Genomic DNA, 16065 nt, shown 5'->3' on the forward strand with positions numbered 1-16065 from the left:
CGATTAAGAGTTCTGGACTAGAATCTGAGAGACCAGGGTTCAAATCTCCGCTTGGACATGAAGCTCACTGGGTTGTGACTTTGGGCCAATCACTCAGTCTCAACCTAAACTATTTCACAGGGCTATTGTGAGGATAAAATGGGAAGAACTATGTATGCCAACTTGAACTCTTTGGGGGAAATATGGGATATAAATGTGAAAGACGGATAGACAGATATTCCTTGTTTTCTGGGGTGAGGGGAGGAGTTGTATTTCCAACAAATTTTAGCTTGTGAAACTCTACACATACTCCTTTTTTATAACTCACAGCCATTTATATATGGAGGGAGATTGGTTATGTTCTGAATTATTGATGCAAATAATAGTAATTTCAAACAAATAAATTTGTTCCTGGTTTTTGTTGGTTCTCAGTTTATATTTTGATTTTTCTGGTAGGGCTGATTCCCATACCTTTGGGTCCCCTGAAGAAATATCTGCCCTGACTAGATCCCTTGAAAATTGGACTATTGTGACTCTGGCCACATTTAGCACATGAATAACGAACTCCTTACAGTGTAATCTTTTAATATTCTCTTCCAAAATGTTTAGGAGAGCCAGCTGTGAGGTGGGTAATGTGCTACAATTTGTAATTGCAATTATCTCTTAAAACACAGAAAGCCAGGACTTTTGTATTTTTCCACAATCCCAGGGATGTCTATAATCACATACTTACTTGCATCCCCTACAACACTATGGTGAAAGTAAAAATTGTAATTAACATAGTTTTAATAGTTTTAATTCCCTTCTCATCTTGTAGAGGAGACAAGGGGAGTTCCAAACAAGCGTTGAAAACAAACTATAAACATTAATCCATCAATACTACCTGACAGGAATTATTAAATTTCAAGTCCATGATGTTCAGAGCAGCTATTGAGTTTCGTTTGTGGCTTGGACATTTCTTGGTGTTTCAACTTTGCTAGCATAAACAATAAAACAGCACCAATCTGCCACAAACAGATTGTTATATATATTTTTTCTACTTGCCAAACTATCTTAAATCAGTTAGCTATTGTAGAACACATTAGCAACAGCTAACAAATCATCAACAACTAGCTGAGAAGCTGCAAAATGACATCTTCCCGTCAGTTGTTATTCTGAGAATATAGGAGATTCTCAAGAAAATTTGTTGTGGACCAAGAGTGGAGGCCCTGCTTCTAGAGGATGTGGAACTCCAACTCCCGTCAACCACAGCCAGCGTGGATAACTGTCAGGTTTGGTGATGACAACTGTAGTCTAATAACATCTGGAGGACCACAAGTTCCCTATTCCTGTGCTTTGATGGAGGTGGTACAGGCAGCAAGGTTTAGTTCAAGCATTGGTTTAGTACCAACGTAGGGAAGCTGTGGTATTGTGGCTGTTGTTGCACTACAACCCCCACCAGGCCCAGCTAGCATGGCCACTGGTCAAGAGTGGAGTAAGTAATGGGCAACCATCATGACTTGGAGCCATTGATAGCCACCATGAATTTGTCTATTGCTCTGTTAAAGTCTTCCAAGGTTCATTGCCATCACTATACAGTGGTATCTCAGGTTACATATGCTTCAGGTTACAGACTCTGCTAACCCAGAAATAGTACCCCGGGTTAAGAATTTGCTTCAGGATGAGAACAGAAATTGTGCTCTGGCGGTGTAGCAGCAGCAGGAGGCCCCATTAGCTAAAGTGGTGCTTCAGGTTAAGAACAGTTTCAGGTTAAGAACGGACCTCTGGAATGAATTAATTACTTAACCCGAGGTACCACTGTATATTAATGAGTGAATTCCATAGTTTAACTATGCACTGCATGAAGAAATCATTCTTTTCATCTCACCTGGATCTTCTAACATCCGGCTTCATCGGATGGCCCCATTGGGTTGAGAGAGGGTCCACTTTGTCCACACCAACATAATCTCACAGACCTCTATCATGTTCTCTCCCCTTTCTTGTCTGTTCTCTAAAGAGTTGCAAGCTTTTCAAATGTTGCAAGCTTTGCTGATATTGCTCCAGCTCCTTGATCATTTGGGTTGCCTTATTCTGCACCTTTTCCAGATCCCCATCTTCTCAGGGTCTTCCATGAAGGGAGAATTGAGTGGCCAAATTAGTGGCTTCAAGGTATTGACAGTGACTCTATCCTGATGACCACCAACACCAGCTATGTCCCAACACCACTTGCTGATGTGATGTACAATTTTCCGGGAAGCAGCTTCATGAAGACGAAATGCTGAGTCATGGCACTTTGTCCATGCACGGCTGAAATATTCGTCATGCAGCCACTGGTATTGTAAAAGACTTTGATACAGAGTTCGAGAGAAATGTATGATGAAAGTGAGGTGATAATTCATGAATATTAGATTATAAAGGAAAGGGTGTCAGCTCTTTGAAGCAATCTGGGATTTTCCCTGTGGCAATTTATCAGCTCACCATCATACCCCCTAAGAAAAAAAAGGAAGTATTAAATACACTTCCTGCTACCACCAAGCAGTATAAAAAGCCTTTGCTCTAGGCTTCTTCCAAACACTTATCTTAATTTCTGCACTTCTCAGAGAAATAGGTAAGTCCACTTGGATTCTGGAACTGTGGTTATTTCTTCTTCTTCTTCTAAGTGTGCCACAGTTCTGCAGGGGTCTGTCAGTAGCTGCTGATTGTTGAGGATTAAGTAGGCTCAGGGATTTGCTGCATTGTGGGAGGGTTTCAAGCAAATCAGCCTGTGTTGCTTCTTCTTTGCATGTTGGAATATTGTAGTGGGTTGGGGTAGTGCAACCGGCAAAAGCTCTGGGGCTTACAATATAGGTAAGGAACATGCAGTCTTCAAGATGTCATTGGACTCCAACTCTCCAACAAATGGGAGCAGCAGTCCAGCACCTTCTACAGTGCCGCAGGTTCCTCACCAAGGATTTACCAGCATAGATGAGAATCATTCTTGAATATTGTTATTGGGGTAGAAAGTCCAATTGTAGGTTGCTTCCTTTTCAGTAGAATTCAAAACCTCTGTGGTAGAGGTATGGTTGCCAGTTGTTGCCGCAGGTTTCTCACCACTGATTTACATGCTTTGATGAGATACTTGATTGAGGTTTATCATTGGTCCAAATGGAAGGTAGCTTCCTTTTTGCTAGAACTCACAAGCTTTGCAGTAGCAATAGCAGTGGGGGCAGCAGTTGTTGCCTTCTACATAGCTCTACCATGAAGCTGTGAGTCCCACCAAGAGGAAACTACCAGGCCCTTTGACTATCTATCCTAAACTGTGTCAGGCTGAAGTATTTCCCATTCTTTCTATGAGAGGTCCTTTAAACTGATACCACCACTATTTAGACCTTGGCCCTTCTGCACCTTCTCATTTTGTTATGGGGATTGCTTATATCAAGCCAGAAGACTGGCTCATCTAAATTGTAGAGTTGGAGGAGGCCATGTAGATTTACAAGAGCAACTTTTTACTCAATGAGGAAAATACAGAGCTAGATAATCCAGAATATATTACTGCCCGGCTATGAGTCCCACAAAGAGGAAGTTACCAAGCGATCGGATTATCTTTTCCATGGTGTGCAAGTAGATGGCCTTTTGATCTGATCCAACAGACCAAGAGCCCTTAACCTGTGTCTGTCTCAAACTTCTGGGAATTCTGCATAACACTGACTCTTCTTTTAGATCCACCTCTAAACCTCAAAGATGTCTTATGGCCATCGTTCTGGTATGTGGCAGGATCCTTGCTATGCCCAGTGCCCTCCTTCAACAGTGACCATCCGACCACCACCTTTTGTCCTGACCATCCCAGGGCCAGCTCTCTGTTGCCCTGACCAGCCTTTCTGCATTGAGCAGTACAACCCATGTGCTAGATACCCTCTCGGCAGACCTTCTCTGTATGGCAGTGGTGGCTCCAACGTGTCCGACTTCTACTCTCAGCCCCAGCTACCATGCAATTATGGTAGCTGCCAATTCTAAATCAAGACCGAAGAAGAATGTGCATGGAAGAACAATGGGGCAAACAAAAATAAAGGAAGATCAGTTCTTACCACTGCCTTCTGAGAGATTGAACACTCAGCATCAGAACTGGCAGAAGCAACAACATGTGGCATCTGAATTGGGAATTATGGAATTGGGAGAAAGAGCCAGAGAGAGATTGCAATATGAATGCCACACTGGGGCCCTTCCCTAAATTCCCCAGTGTAATATCCTAAGAAGATCTCTCTCCTCCCAAAAAGAAAAAGGAACTGCAACCCTGATTGTGAATGCTCCCATTTTTGAAAATGCATTGTATACCATTTTGGTTCGTGGCCTTCTTCCATCCTGTTCTATGACCCTTCTTTTTCTTGTGGGAAGAAAGTATTATGGAATATGGTGTCTTTTAGTCTGTATTCTATTTGCCCTTTTCACTGAACTATTTGCATCTCTTTGCTCTCATATTAAAATTTCAATTGCATCGCAAAACATTTGCCTCCCCTTTTTCTTCTATGGTTGAACTGAAATGTGGCAATGCGTACGGTTCCCTTGTTGCCTCCTGTCCAGGAATTGAGCTGACCTAGACCAGCTTAGCTTCAGCACAGTTTCAGCAGCATCCAGCTCCAAATGATACCTTGGGGCTCTCATTCTACATCAGAAGTGTCTTCCAGAGAACCATTAGAAACCCTTAAATGAGTGGAGTTGAACAGTGGAGAGAGAGAGAGAGAGAAAAACTTTATCCGCATTAGCCATAGCAACAATAAAACATTACAGTATATGCAGTGCAGTTGAACAGTGGAGTTGAACGGATAACATTAATGGAGACTGCTTTGTTTCACAGAATTTATGCTGTCCTTCAACAACCATTTCCAGCACAGTTTTATTTTTCTAATTTAAGTACTTGAATAGATACAAATTGCATGTTTGTATGAGAGATCACAAGGTACAACCTAAAAACACAGTATTACTTCCAAATTACAGTAAAAAGGTTAAATAATAATATCTGCATCAGTAGAAGTTAGGGGACGCAGGTGGCGCTGTGGGTAAAAGCCTCAGCGCCTAGGGCTTGCCGATCGAAAGGTTGGCAGTTCGAATCCCCGCGGCGGGGTGCGCTCCCGCTGTTCGGTCCCAGCGCCTGCCAACCTAGCAGTTCGAAAGCACCCTTAAGTACAAGTAGATAAATAGGGACCGCTTACTAGCGGGAAGGTAAACGGCGTTTCCGTGTGTGGCTCTGGCTTGCCAGAGCAGCGATGTCACGCTGGCCACGTGACCCGGAAGTGTCTTCGGACAGCACTGGCCCCCGGCCTCTTGAGTGAGATGGGCGCACAACCCTAGAGTCTGTCAAGACTGGCCCGTACGGGCAGGGGTACCTTTACCTTTTAATCCCAGAGACTTTGAAAGCCCTGTCGGAATGATTCCTGCTGAGTCTCCACTGGCAAAGAGTTCCATGGGGGAGGCAAGCTACACCGAAAGCTTGCCCCCTAGCAGAAGCCAGCTGAATACGAAGGTCATGTGAGACCACCCAAAATCCTCCATCAGAAGACCTCAGCAACTGAGGCAGAGCACAAGGAACCATGTGATCTTTAAGGCTTTCTAAATGAACACAACAACCTGAAGCAAGGCCCAGGTAATCTGTGCAGCTCTCTTGGACTGGAGTAGCATATTGCTAGTCGCCTCCTCCTGCGACCAGTTTGTCTGCTGCATTCTGCACTAGCTGCAGCTTCTGCATCAGAAACAAGTGTTAAGGTATATATATATATATACAGTGGTACCTCGGGTTACATACGCTTCAGGTTACATACGCTTCAGGTTACAGACTCCACTAACCCAGAAATAGTGCTTCAGGTTAAGAACTTTGCTTCAGGATGAGAACAGAAATCATGCTAAAGTGGTGCTTCAGGTTAAGAACAGTTTCAAGTTAAGTATGGACCTCTGGAACGAATTAAGTACTTAACCCGAGGTACCACTGTAAAGTGTTACAGTAATCAAGTCTTGAGCTTATGAATTTGTGAACTGCTGTGTTCAGGCTGTCTTGGTCTGGCAATCAGATTCTACTAGCAAATTCATTAAATAAATGCCTCCTGAGAGGGCTATGAGCAGGCTCTGGGAAGAAAACACAACGTTTCTAGAAGAACAAAACAAATTCAACTGGGTAGATCATAACAACAAATTCAGCTGGGTAGATCAATGAGGATTGAGCATGTGCAGGGGGCTCAAAACACAGTATTTTGGGGTGTGGGAATGGAAAACTGGGAGGATTGTTCAGGAGAATGGAATGGAGTAGCTTATAAGAGGGCATGGTTGGCTGGAACTCTGAGCAACATCTTCTCAATCATAACCAAGGAGGCATTAGTGAACATCCACGTTTGGAGTCAGCCTACCTTTGATGAAAGGGAACAAAGAAGCAAATGAGAAATTTTATTTATTAAAACGTTCCTTCTCATGTGGCAAGACTGTATCCATCAGTCCTTGTTCTTGCACAGCTTAAACGCAAGAAACCAGAGACACATTGATCGTTTTGATGATTCCTTTGATTTCAATTGACGAAACCTCAGGAATTGAGAGATTGCATCTCATACAAGAATGTGGCTTTAGCTTGTTATGAGGAAAAGGACCTGTAGGGTGTAGCTTGCACACGGTATTGTTCTGAGGTTTGTGAGCAACTCATGCTCATAAACAGAGCGCTCAATTACTTACTGTAATTAGAAGTTCTTTCCACATGGAAAACATTCAGCTGGGAGGCAGAGCCCTGTCTGAAGATGCATCATGCAAAGTCAGATGCCAGCATCTGAAGTCATTCTGCATAGCTCTTCTTGTTTTAACAAAACTTTAACATTGCTGGTATGTAGTGCTCGAGACTGGGAAATAAAATCTGAAAACGTGACTTTTAGGATCATAGTATTTTGGAGTTGAGAAGGACCATCAAGGCCATGCCTACCACCCTCTGCTCAATGCAGGGATCTTGCAAGTATAACACTCCTGAAAGATGGCTGCCCAGAGGCTGGTTGTTCCACCAGCAAACAATTCTTAACAATTAGGAAGGTTCTCTGGACATTGACCATGGAAGCATAGGCAGTTCATCTTGCTTCTGCTGAAATATTTGGAATTGCAATCCGTAACAGATCCACTTCAGATCACCCAGAGAATGACCTGCAGAGAGTGACCTGCCTTCTCATCACTGTTGCCCTTAAGCAGTCTGGTAGAAGCTTTCAGTTCTCATTGAGAACAATCTCTTTCTTGGGGCTAGAGGAGTATCTGTTCCAGGATTTGTTCATTTTCTGTTGGAAAACATGGACCATAAGCTCTCCAGGGGGTACCTCCCAGAGCATCTCCACCACCTTATTATCTAATACAGGTGTGGATAGATTTTGTCTCCCAATTGTTACTGAACTACAGCTCCCATCACCCCTGGCTGTTGGCCGAGCTTGCTGGGGCTGATGGAAACTGTATTTCATCTATTATCCAGAGGGCAAAATGTTCTTCAGCCTTCATGTACAGCAAAATTTGAAAGCAGATTTCAAACCTTTCTACTTGGATGAAATACCTCTGAAATGTCCTGGGAAATTAGAAGACTGTCAAGAAGAACCATAGTGGTTTTGGTTATGGAGTTTTGCTTCAGAGTATTTGTTTCATACACCTCTACCTGAGATCCACATCAAGCGGTCATGCAGATTGAAGCTAGAGGGATTGCTGGCTTTGCCAAAAGTTATTTTGCTGCCCTCAAAACCCATCAACTGCTTCTCCCAATTCAAATAAGGCTGGGCCAAAACCAACCTCTTATACTCTAATGATCTGCAACAGAAACACCTACCCTAAAAATTTTAGGTAAAGGCGCCACTGACCATTAGGTCCAGCCGTGGCCGACTCTGGGGTTGCAGCGCTCATCTTGCTTTACTGGCCGAGGGAGCCAGTGTACAGCTTCCGGGTCATGTGTCCAGCATGACTAAGCCACTTCTGGTGAACCAGAGCAGTGCACGGAAACGCCATTTACCTTCCCGCCAGAGCAGTACCTATTTATCTACTTGTACTTTGACGTGCTTTCGAACTGCTAGGTTGGCAGGAGCAGGGACCGAGCAACGGGAGCTCACCCCATCGCAGGGATTCGAACCGCCGACTTTCTGATTGGCAAGTCCTAGGCTCTGTGGTTTAACCCACAGCGCCACCTGCGTCCCACCCTACAAATTTTGCAGTTCACCAGATTTTGCAACGCAATTTTGCAACATAAGAATATGTTCAAAAGCAGAGAAAGGAAGGGGCATGAAAATGCTTTTATGCCTACAAAAATGGAAAGCAATTGTGCATGCTAGTAAGGGAAATTGTTTCCAAAAACGTGTGAAGGAGGAAAAATGCAGACAAACTGTGTGCTTTTGTGAAAATGTGAACTAAAATGCTGATGAATTCTTATGAGGATTTAAAAGCAAATCTGAACTAATGCAGAAATATGGAGAACTGAATTGAAGACTGGAGAAATGAGAAAATGAGAGAAACTGACGGGACGGAAATCAACCCATATGTTGCCAAATGTCATTCCTGCAAGATTCAGATGCAAAAAGTCTGTTTCATTATCTACATTTTCTATCCTACATTTCTGCCTTCTTTCCCCACTTCTCTCCTCCTACTGAAACCCACTAGGGAAAAACTTCTGGGAGAGGGGAAGACCAGCAAGAAGCTACAAAGAGACTGTAGTTATAGGATCCAATGAATGTCAGGAACCAGCAAAATGGAGCGAGCAAGTCCAATTGTTTTGTTTTGTTTGACAAAGTTCCCTTGAAAGTCCTTGGATTCTTACCCCAAACATGAATCTCCAAGTCCACCATGGAGTTTTGCTGCAGTCAAAACACACTGGAATATTACACAGGGAAAGAGAAAGGAAGGCTAATGGGGAATTCATCCCTGGGGATGAAGGAAGAAAGCCCACTTCTTCCGAAGCCTGGTGTGTTCAAGGTTTACTCTCAGCAATCTTTAGATCTGGGACAGGATGTGCCAGAGCAAGGCAGCAGGGAACAGCCTTGGCTAAGGCTGCTGCTAAGGCGGAAGGCAAGTGGGGGCAGCCCAGCCCAGCCTGTGATGCTGATTGTTGATTGCAGTATAATAGTTACTTATTAAATTATATTGCGTGTATGTGGTTGCACCAGCCTAGCTGGCACCACTGTGGATAGGAGGCTGCTGTTTGGAAGGTATGAAATACAGCTCTCTGCTTTCCTGCCTCCATAAAAAAAAAAAAAAATGTTTATGAGTTTCTGCACTATAGAATGCTTTGATGGATCTCCAGTGAGTGCCAGTGGTGGTGAGTTGGTTAGATTGCTGGATTGCGACCTTGGGAGAGTAGAGTTTGAATCCCCACTTAACCATGAAGGTTAATGGGTGACCTTGGACCAGTCCCTGTCTTTCAGCCCAGCCTAGCTCATGGGGTTGTGTGGGGATAAAATGAGGACAGGGAGAACTTGCAGGCCACCTTGAGCTCTATGAATAAGAAAAAGGGATGATCTCAATGCAATAAAAAAAACAAAGAATCAATTTATATCTCACACAACAGGGGTAACTGTTGGAAGAACATCAAAGGTATTGCCCTCTCACTTTTACAATTGGACTAGCACAGCACTTTATCATTATCATTAACATTTATGTAAAGGTAATGGTAAAGGGTGGGACGCAGGTGGCACTGTGGGTAAAAGCCTCAGCGCCTAGGGCTTGCCGATCGAAAGGTTGGCGGTTCAAATCCCCGCGGCGGGGTGCGCTCCTGTTGCTCGGTCCCAGCGCCTGCCAACCTAGCAGTTCGAAAGCACCCCCGGGGGCAAGTAGATAAATAGGAACCGCTTACTAGCGGGAAGGTAAACGGCGTTCCGTGTGCGGCTCTGGCTCGCCAGAGCAGCAATGTCACGCTGGCCACGTGACCCGGAAGTGTCTCTAGACAGCGCTGGCCCCCGGCCTCTTGAGTGAGATGGGCGCACAACCCTAGAGTCTGTCAAGACTGGCCCGTACAGGCAGGGGTACCTTTACCTTTAATGGTAAAGGATCCCTGGACAGTTAAGTCCAGCCAAAGGCAACTATGAGGTTGTGGCACTCATCTCACTTTCAGGCCAAGGGAGCTGGCGTTTGTCCACAGATAGTTTTCTGGGTCATGTGGCTAGCATGACTAAACCGCTTCTGGTGCAACAGAACACCGTGACGGAAATCAGAGCACACGGAAACACTGTTTAACTTCCCACCGCAGCAGTACCTATTTATCTACTTGCACAGGCGTGCTTTCAATCTGCTAGGTTGGCAGGAGCTGGGGCAGAGCAACGGGAGCTCACCCTGTCATGGGGATTCAAACCACCCACCTTCTGACTGGCAAGCCCAGGAGGCTCAGTGGTTTAGTCCATAGTGCCACCCGCTTCCCACATTTATGTACTGCCCTTCATCACAAGATCTCATGGTGGTTCAGAGAATATAATACAGGATAAAAACACAGGTAGATAATTAAAACGAAAACAACAAAACAATAATCCTCCCTTCCAACAGACACTGTTAAAAGGTTGTAGAATATCAGTCAGCTAAAGGCCTGGCTCCCAAAAATATATAATGAAGACACCAGGTGAACTTTCCTGGGGAGAGCATTCCACAAACAGGGAGCCACTGCAGAGAAGGCCCCGTTCTTGTGTTGCCACCCTTTGGACCTTATGTGGAGGAGGCACACAAAGGAGGGCCTGAGATGATGAACGCAAAGTCCAGGATGGATTATATGGGAAGACACAGTCCTTCAGATATTGCTCAGAGCAACTACCTTAAAATTTTGTGCCTGTAAGTGTGTGGAATGTCCAGGTAATTCCAAAGGAAGATCCTTGAAGAATTTTGATGAGAAAGCATGGAGATTTGCAAGAGGGTTTCTCCACATGAATAGGGCCACATTCACACTATACATCATAAAGCGGTGTGATACCAGTTTAAACTACAATTCTCATCATCCCGGACCACTGGTCTTGCTAGCTAGGGAGGATGGGAGTTGTAGTCCAAAAACAGCAGGAGACCCAAGTTGGGGAAACACTGGTTAATGGAGTTGAGAGTTGTTAGGAGATCCCCTTTCCCCCTCTCAGAGCTACAATTCCCAGAGAGGTTTAACAATCTGCCTTCACAGGTCATTCTGGGAATTCCTCCAACAGCAACCTCCTGGTTAGCTGCAGGGTGACAACGTGCCCTGTGTTATAGAGAACAGCTGTTAAGCAAGAGGCTCTGGTCTTTGTGGTGCTGGTGCACCCCTTACTTTAAAAAAAAAAAATCCTATTTGAACTTTCACAAAATTCAGTTTTCAAAACCCTTAGCCTCACTCACAGATGGTTTCATGGATGGATCTAGGAGAGGGTGGGTAGCTGCCAGGGTGTCACAGGATGAATAAGCCCATCAGGGTGCCACAGATTAGGACCAGAGGATGGATCAAAATGTCCATGCACAGCTTTTAAAATAATAATAATAATAATAATAATAATAATAATAATAATAATAATAATAATAATAGAGATTTCTCTGGACTTCCCACCTTCCCCTCCATGGGTCCTATTGTCAGCTTTTCAACTGCATATTATTCAGTAAGCCATATTTTATCTCTCTCCATTTTGTCCATGATATTTGCTACATTACAAGTGTTATTGCAATCCTGCTAAAGGTTTCATCTTACAGTGGTTTCCCAAGTGCCGTACTTTTTCTGTCTATAAGACACCCCCATGTATAAGAACCCCCCTATTTTGTGGGACTAAATTTTAAGAAAATGAGGGGAGATGGCCCAAAGTTGTTGAGCCCCCCACCAGCTATAGGCAGGAAACACTCCCTAGATTGCTTCCCGCTCACTGCGGCATTGGGGGAAGTTGCACTCCTGCCAATCAGCTGGCTGGGGGGCACGCTGCTTCTCCCCCCCCCCCATGCCACTATCTTTGTATTGGACGACCTCAGTTTTTTGACATGATTTTTGAGTCAAAAAACCTCATCTAATACATGGAAAAATATGGTAAATTATAAATTTTCTCCATTCTTTATTAAAGTTTTGGTATTCTTGGTTCCTGAGCTTACCGATTAGTTTTGCCATTTCAGCATACAGTGGTACCTCGGGTTAAGAACTTAATTCGTTCCGGAGGTACGTTCTTAACCTGAAACTGTTCTTAACCTGAAGCACCACTTTAGCTATGGGGCCTCCCACTGCCGCCACATGATTTCTGTTCTCATCCTGAAGCAAAGTTCTTCACCCGAGGTATTTCTGGGTTAGCGGAGTCTGTAACCTGAAGCGTCTGTAACCCCAGGTACCACTTTATTCCAACAGCTTAGTTTGCCATTCCTCTCTGATAGGGACTTGTTCTTGTTTCCCTCTCTTGGGCTAGTAACATCTGTACAGCTGTTGTCATGTACATAAGAAGTCTTTTCTGTTCCTTCAGGATCTTGGTCCCCACGCACAACCCTAATGCAAACTTTGCCCTTGGTTTTGCCCTCTCTATTGTAGGAAATTCAAAAGTGTTTACCCTAACCAGCAGCAGTGGTGAGTGGCACCCACTGGGACTGGTGAGGTAGAATGCATGGAACCCAAACAGTAGGTGGCGCCAGAGCCAATGGCAGCCAGGTCCCAACTGCTTGTAACATCATCTCCATCTTCTTCCCCACTGAGTTCTACAAGGGACAAGACGGAGGGCTTATCCACACTAGTTGACCCTAGATGGCCCCCAGAGTCCCTTGCAATTCCACAATTCTGTGATTCAGTTCTATGATTCTTTCCAGGCATGGTTCATGATTTAAAGCTCAGTGTCTGAGTGCCTTTCCCTGCTTTCTCCATGAAAACCAGCTCTTTAAAGCTCAACCTGAGCAAATGGCAAACTGCGGAAAAACTGAATTGATGTTGAGCTCTAAAGAATGGGTTTTTGTGAGGAAAGCCTGGGGATGGGGCAGGGCTGGATTTAGGTTTGATGAGGCCCTAGGCTACTGAAGGTAATGGGGCCCTTTATATGTCCAGCTGTCCTTCGTCAACAACAAATTGTCACTTTTTTTTGTGTAGAATATATGCTATATGGTACTTTATGGACCTAAGAAGTATCTAAAGCCATTTGCACATAACAAAATATGTATTTTATCAAAGTAATTGTTGAACTGATTTAAGAAGTGTATTAATAGTGAAATACAATTAAGAAGAAGTATATTATTAGTTAAATAATTATTAAGCTATAACTTTAAATGATTTTTTTATTCATAACAAACTTAATAATGCAAACACATTGGCATTTGGCAATAACAAAGGTTCCTTTAGAAACACTTTGTTTTTCCTTTAATTTTTTTTGGGGGCCCCCCAAGAGAGTGGGACCCTAAGCCAGGCTTCCTCAACCTCAGCCCTCCAGATGTTTTTGGCCTACAACTCCCACGATCCCTAGCTAGCAGAACCAGTGGTCAGGGATGATGGGAATTGTAGTCTCAAAACATCTGGAGGGCCGAGGTTGAGGAAGGCTGCCTAAGCTATATCTTGTTTAGCTTATACGTAAATCCAACACTGGGATGGGGGAACAAAGCTCAGACACAAAGAGTTTCGGTGTGGCCCTGTGCCTGTAAATAATCACAGAACTGAATCATAGAATTGTGGAGTTGGAAGGGACACTCAGAGTCATCTAGTCCAACCCGCTGCAGAAGGAGTGCTGGGTGGGGCAAGAAAGGTTAGTGTTGCTAAACCCTAAGACTAAGGAGGAGGAAGCTGGCAGACATTGCCACTCTGTGGTCTGGTTTTAATAAGGCAGACAGAGGTTTGTGGAATTCTGCCTCATTCATCCTGATGAGCCAGTCTCCACTGCAAAGTAGTAGTAGCATCTTGAGTCTCCAGATCCAGCCCCCTTTCTGATTTCCAGTTAATCATAGAATCATAGAATTGTGGAGTTGGAAGGGACCCCAAGGGACATCTAGTCAACTAAAGCATCTGTGGTGTCTGCCCTCCTATGTGTGTGACATCATACTGGGTTCATAGGGAAAGGGTTAACTATTTGTAATATGACTTTCCAGTGGGAACACAGTGGGCAGAGTTAACTGTGTATAAGTTTAAGCACAGAGGTTTTTAGTGTGTTAGAGTTGTTGAGAAGACAGTCTGGAGTTAGGAGAGACAGAGAAGTCTGTGGGTTGGGCTAGTCTGGTGTGAGAGAGGGAGATAATTTGTTAAGAGGAGTCAGTCAAACAGTTGAGCTAATCAGTCAGAAGGTATTAGGAAGGTATAGGCCGGTAAAGAAACTAAAGTTAAGATACTGACATGAATATTATCTGAGAAACCATAAACTCGTTAATGTTTGTAAAATAAACTTGGGGGTTTTTTTGTTTACTTTTAACAACTGACTGGACTCAGTGTTTTACCAGAGAGTAACTGGTTGGTGGGGAAGCAAGCACAGTGGTGGCACAGGGATCAATAGGCCATTAAACGTCCGGAGACCCTGTATGATCGCCACAGCATCCATGACAGATGGCCAGCCAACCTCTACTTTGAAACCTCCAAGGAAGAAGAGTCCACAACCGCCTGAGGGGAACCATTCCACTGTCAAATGGCTCTTACTGTCAGAAACTTCTTCCTGATGTTTACATGGACTCTCCCTTCTTGTAACAAGGAGCCATTGGTTCGAGTCCTACCCTTCAGAGCAGGAGAAAACAAGCTACATGTTCCATCTGACAACCCTTGAGATATTTGAAGGTGACTATCATATCTCCTCTCAGCCTTGTTTTTTCAGGCTAGACATACCCAGCTTCTTCAACCATTCCTCACAAGGCCTGGCTTCCAAGCCCTTGATCATCTAGGTTGCCCTCCTCTGCACACAGTTGAAATGATAGAAAAGCCAGTGAATTAATTGCCCAGAAAATCCCTGCATTTCAGGACTAGATTCAGGGCTGTGTATCTTTGATAGGAGCCTGTTGATGTAATAAGGAGTTGGCCGTGTGATAATTCTGTAACTCCTGGAAGGATTTTTTATTTTTTTTAATGCAGATAGGTCGGGCTACTCTAGTAAACTGGGCATGTGTTTGTGTCTCTGCACCTTTGCTTGTGTAATATGATTTGCTCCCTTTTCTTGACAATAGTTATCACCTGATTTGGGTTTAATGGCAGCTGATGTACTGGCAGAGTTTCGCCTCAAGGGAGATGGAGTGTTGATGTTACAGCCCTATTCTTTTATGAGCTGAAAATGAAAGGATGGCTAGATGGGAGGAGGATTGTTAGACTACCTCCCTCCTGATATGTTCCTCACCAACAATTTTTAAGCTCAAGTGGCAGGAACTTAGAAACATCAGAAGAGCTGCTGGATCAAGTTAGTGGACAGTCTCTAGACCAACATCATGTTCCCACAGCTGCCAACTAGGTGTCTCCATGGGAACGCCATAAGCTGGAGCTGAGCACAACACAATGCTCTCCACCCATGGTTACCAACAGCTGGTATTACAGATGTTAACAGCCTCTGACAATAGAGTTACAACAAACAAATCAGAGCTAGTAATATTGTGTTTTCAGGTTGTAAACCACTTTGTGATATGTTATAGAAAACTGTGGTTTGTAAATATTTAACTCTCTAAAATAAAATATATAGAACCATACTGGAAATGCTTGTTGAAGGACAGCATAAAATCTATTTTTAAAAGTGGATTATGTATTCTGTTGTTGAACTTGATTTTATATATATATAAACTACAGAGCCTAGAGCTTGCCGATCGGAAGGTCGGAGGTTCGAATCCCCACGACAGGGTGAGCTCCTGTTGTTTGGTCCCTGTTCCTGCCAACCTAGCAGTTTGAAAGCACATCAAAGTGCAAGTAGATAAATAGGTATCGCTCCGGCGGGAAGGTAAATGATGTTTCCGTGCGCTGCTCTGGTTCGCCAGAAGCGGCTTAGTCATGCTGGCCACATGACCCAGAAGCTGTATGCTGGCTCCCTCAGCCAATAAAGCGAGATGAGCGCTTTTGCTTCTTTAAAAATGAGCTGATGACTCTATGAAATCCACTTATCGTAGAGAATGAGGGCTCCAAGGTATCATGAAGCCAGATGTGGCTGTAGCTGTGTTGAAACTAAGTTGGTACAGTGCCTGGACAGGAATCAACAAAGGAGGCCCACACTTCAGTTCAACCATAGAAGGAAGAGAGGAGATAAGTGA

At 44.0% G+C, this 16065-nt stretch overlaps 1 long non-coding RNA gene across 1 annotated transcript; it reads left to right on the forward strand.

The window, feature by feature from the left end:
* The first annotated feature begins 2349 nt into the window (after positions 1 to 2349).
* LOC310665927 lies at positions 2350 to 4437 on the forward strand. The gene is made up of 2 exons (XR_014505719.1): positions 2350 to 2566; positions 3658 to 4437. It is a non-coding gene; the product is annotated as an uncharacterized lncRNA (long non-coding RNA).
* The last annotated feature ends 11628 nt before the right edge of the window (positions 4438 to 16065 follow it).

This window comes from Podarcis tiliguerta (assembly GCF_965153285.1).
Source record: "Podarcis tiliguerta genome assembly, chromosome: 16".
NCBI classification, from domain to species: Eukaryota; Metazoa; Chordata; class Lepidosauria; order Squamata; family Lacertidae; genus Podarcis; species Podarcis tiliguerta.